The 4,758-nt window shown below is 36.6% G+C and overlaps 1 long non-coding RNA gene across 1 annotated transcript in view; it reads right to left on the bottom strand.

The window, feature by feature from the left end:
* The window catches only part of LOC110441498, a 25,343-nt gene extending 22,571 nt beyond the window's left edge, over nt 1-2,772 (bottom strand). Inside the window, exon 1 of the long non-coding RNA XR_002461876.1 lies at nt 2,698-2,772. This is a non-coding gene — a long non-coding RNA (uncharacterized LOC110441498). The remainder of the gene's footprint in view (nt 1-2,697) is intronic.
* Nucleotides 2,773-4,758: the final 1,986 nt, after the last annotated feature.

Below are 4,758 nucleotides of genomic sequence, written 5' to 3'. Positions count from 1 at the left end.
TTCTTCAGAAGAAGTCGTTTGAAGTGTTTGACACATTTGACCCCTGTGACCTTGAAAGAAGGTCAAGGTAATTTTCATTCTCAAACTTTGTTGGGCTCCATCCAAGGAAGCCATCAGCCAAATATGGAGATTCTATACCTTTTAATTCTTCAGAAGAAGTCGTTTGAAGTTTTTGACATATTTGACCCCTGTGACCTTGAAAGTAGGTCAAACTAATTTTCATTCTCAAACTTTGTTGGGGTCTATCCCAGGAAGCCATCAGCCAAATATGAAGATTCTATACCTTTTAGTTCTTCATTAGAAGTCGTTTGAAGTGTTTGACACATTTGACCCCTGTGACCTTGAAAGTAGATCAAGGTCATTTTCATTCTCAAACTTTGTTGGGCTCTATCCCAGGAAGCTACCAGCCAAATATAAAGATTCTATACCTTTCAGATCTTCAGAAGAAGTCGTTTGAAGTTTTTGACATATTTGACCCCTGTGACCTTGAAAACAGGTCAATGTCATTTTCGTTCTCAAACTTTGTAGGGCTCCTACCAACGAAGCTTTCAGCCAAATATCATGACTCTAGGCCTGTCAGTTCTTCAGAAAAAGTTGTTTAAAGGAAAAGTTGACGGACGAGGACGGACGGACGGACGGACGGACAGACGGACGACGGACGCCGCGCCACGGCATAAGCTCACTTGGCACTTCGTGCCAGGTGAGCTAAAAATGGTAGTCCTTAATCCCAGCATGTTAATGGCCAAATAGCATCACCCTTAGCCTTTTGCTTATTGAGAAGAAGTCATTTAAAGGTTTTAAACATATTTGACCCCTGTGACCTTTAATATATGTCAAGGTTATTCGTTTGAACAAACTTGGTAGTCCTTCATCCTAGCATACTACTGGCCAAACAGCATCATCCTAGTACTTTTGGTTATTGAAAACATGCTGTTTAAAGGTTTTAAACATATTTGACCATTGTGACCTTGAATATTTGTCAAGGTAATTCATTTAAACAAACTTGGTAGCGCTTCATCCGGCATGCCACAGGCCAAATATTATAACCCTCAGCCTCTAGGTTATTCGGAAGAAGTAGTTTTAAAGGTTTTAAACATATTTTACCCCTGTGACCTTGAAATGGGTGAAGGTCATTTGTTTTAACAAACTTGATAGCCCTTCATCCCAGCATCTAACTGGCAAAATATCATAACCCTAGGCCTCTTGGTAATTCAGAAAAAGTCATTTAAAGGTTTTAAACATATTTGACCCCTGCAACCTTGAAAATGGGCGAAGGTCATTCGTTTGAACGAACTTGGTAGCCCTTCATCCAAGCATGTTACTGGCCAAATATCATCATCCAGGGCCTTTTGGTTATTGAGAAGAAGTTGTTTAAGGGTTTTAAACATATTTGACCCCTGTGACCTTGAAAATGGATGAAGGTCATTCATTTGAACAAAATTGGTAGCCCTTCATCCAAGCATGCTACTGGTCAAATATCATCTCCCTGGGCAATTTGGTTATTGAGAAGAAGATGTTTAAAGTTTTTAACATATTTGACCCCTGTGATCTTGAAAATAAGTGAAGGTCATTAATTTTAACAAACTTTGTAGCCCTTCATCCAAGTTTGCTTCTTGCCAAATATCGACACCCTAGGCCTTTCGGTTATTAAGAAGAAGTCGTTTAAAGTAAAATATTGACGCCGGACGGACGGACAGAAGACGGACGCCGCGCCACGGCATAAGCTCACTTGGCACTTCGTGCCAGGTGAGCTAATAAAAATGGTTCAGCGTCATGTTGGGACATTTGTACGCTACACAGGTACCACTAGCCAAGTTTCAGTTTTTCTCTGGCTTGGGTGGATAACGTTGTCTAAGGTTTTGCTGGCTACTATTTGCTATGAATGACGTTACACATATTTTTTTTACGTCATATCAGTATCTATTACGTAAACATTTTTTTTTAAACTTTCCATAGAGGTATAACATGTTGTTCAAGGTGATTGTATAGTTTTATATGATCGTTTGAATATGAAGTGATTCAATGTATTTTTCCATGTTGTTTCTGGAGTAAACACAATTGGGTCTATGCATAAATTGTTGACCTCATAGTACAACAACGTCATAATCGGACATTTCAAAACCACGCTGAAATCTTGGCCTCGACAGAAAATAAGGGTTTCACTGACTGGCAGCGAAAGGGTTAAACAACAGGAGTAAAGTCCATCTTCAAAACTATACAGTGGAGACAATTGTTAGGGCAGTAAAGGGTCACTCTGCATAAAATCACTGCACACTATTGTTTCCATATTATTATTTTATACTGCATGATCCTATTTGAGCATTTTCAACACTGCTTACTCAAGTTACTGCAGCTGTGACCCAAATGAAGTTTTGTTGATATTGTTTAAGAGCCGTCAACTCGATGACACCTCGAAGGTACACAGAATCATGATTTACTGTAGAACCAGACACGAACATCAATCTCAAAAGTAGTAATTAGGTCTACTATCATGCTATTTTGTCTTACTAACATGTTTCTATGGTAACTATCCGATATCAACACCAATCAGGAAATCAAGAATGTCAAATTCTGATAGTTGACATCACGTTCACTTGCTGTGAACATGACACTTGTCGATGGAGTTAAATAATATTAAGACGTATATTACATAATGTACAAGCCACATAACCACGCCGGTAGACAAGAATTTCTTACCATTATTTCACGTTACGTTAGATTCAACTGCAGCATCTTTTTTTCCCAAGCGATATCCGCCTTATTTAAACAAATAACATTAGAGAGCGCTGTTTGCAAGGGAGGTTACTCTACAGAATCGTACCTGTGATTATGATCCAGAATTTCTTAGGGAAAATTACAAATGAATAATGTCTAAAATTTCAGTGAACATTGATTGCATACCTTCTATTTGGCGTTCCATACATATATTGTGTAGATTGTAAGTTTTCCTGTAGCCAGACTGTGACTCAATGAAAGACGTCAATTTGCTTATGTTATTACGAAATATGTCTACTTGGACAAAATGGAAAATAACCACACCACGTTATAATTTTGCGACGGAAATTTTTATGTTATATTTCACTGTGGTTGTGTAATAGATCTACACTGTAAATGAAAATGGCTTTTTCAAGTGATAATTCTAATTTTGGCCCCGGATACGACAGACATATACGTATATATGTCTCTGAAATATCTAAATCCGTGGTTAACCAAAGAATCTGATTCGTTTTTTGATTAACTAGAATACGAATGTTTTGATCACTTTTTTTCTAATGAGCATCGCTTCAATTATGTCCATTGAATCTGGTCGAATTCAAGCAAGAGTGAGCGACTGACATATATATATATATATATATATGTGTGTGTGTGTGTGTAAATAAAGACGTATACGTATACAGAGTTTATGACTACAATGGTAGTTAATAGGTCTATTCATACTGAGTAAAATGAAAATGACGTATATTGCATTTAAATATGTACTTTAAAAAATACTACAAAGCATTGGTATAATTGCGATAACTGGCCATGGGGGTTCCACCGATAAATTGATTTTGGGTTTTAGCATCTTTTTATTTTCTAACTGAAAATCTCTAATTTAACACACACAAAAAATCAAACTTAAAACATAAATACAAGAAAAAAATCCTTCTCCGCTCGCTGATGAATATTAATCTGACCCTCGTATAGTTTGATAGAATATCAGTTCCTTATGTTTTTTTTGTTATTCTATTTCTCCTCATACGACTTTATACACATTTTCAAAGTACTAGTACTTTTATTGGACCTCTTGATAGCTTACTTAAGTCTGTATGCCACCATTAGTTTAAACATATTTTATTGCCAAGCAAATGGATTGGGCACAAGTTATCAAACTTATATTAAGCCCTTTCCTAGCAAATTACAAGCATATATTTACAATAGTACAACAAGATGGCAGAATTAATTTACATATATACACTATTTCATTTTTAAATGCTTTAATTTTTAAATTGAAATTATAAGAGAGAGACAGAGAGAGAAAAGGGGGGAAGGGGGAAGAGACAGGGGGATAATAGTCTGTAATTATAATACATACATCCTCATCATTATTAATGTATGACATATAGTATCTTCCTCTTAGAGAGAGTGGATATTATGGTTCAATTGAGAGAGAGGGAGAGAGAGGGGACAAGGGGGAGGGGGGGGGGGTACTAGAATCTGTTAGAGTCACGAATGTATTGCTGAGTATGCATGAATATCGTTATGTTTTCCTGTTCCGAAAGAGATGTATCTCCAAATAGAAGTAGATTTAAATTAAGAGGCATGTATTCATTCAGTTCACGATAAAGCTTAATTCTTTGTTCGTTATATATATCACAGGTAAAAAAGAAATGGTGTGTGTCTTCAATAGGGAAGCCACATATACAACGTTGGTAATCAATGAGGTTAACACGAAACAGGTCACTTTTCAAAGTACTAGAACGGTTTCTTAATTTTGTATGCAAAATATTATTTTTCCTATCACCATAGAAAAAGGGGTTTGGTACAAGCGGCAAGTTTACGTCTTGAATGGCGTTTCTAAATGATGAGAACGTGGCACTACGTCGTATACTAGTAGGTAACTGGTTCCACAGTCTAACAGTAGAAGGAAAAAAGGATACGTTAGATAATTCAAGTCTGTTGTTAGGTAGGTTGTAGTTTTCAACGTTTCGAAGATTATAGTGAGAGTTATCGACAAGGGAAGGGAGTAGAGTGTTGAGATAGTTAGGGGCTATATTA

The sequence above is a fragment of the Mizuhopecten yessoensis genome, unplaced genomic scaffold (assembly GCF_002113885.1).
Source record: "Mizuhopecten yessoensis strain PY_sf001 unplaced genomic scaffold, ASM211388v2 scaffold715997, whole genome shotgun sequence".
In the NCBI taxonomy this organism is placed as follows: domain Eukaryota; kingdom Metazoa; phylum Mollusca; class Bivalvia; order Pectinida; family Pectinidae; genus Mizuhopecten; species Mizuhopecten yessoensis.
The sequence above is the reverse complement of the archived record's forward strand: the minus strand, read 5'-3'. Positions and strand labels throughout refer to the sequence as shown.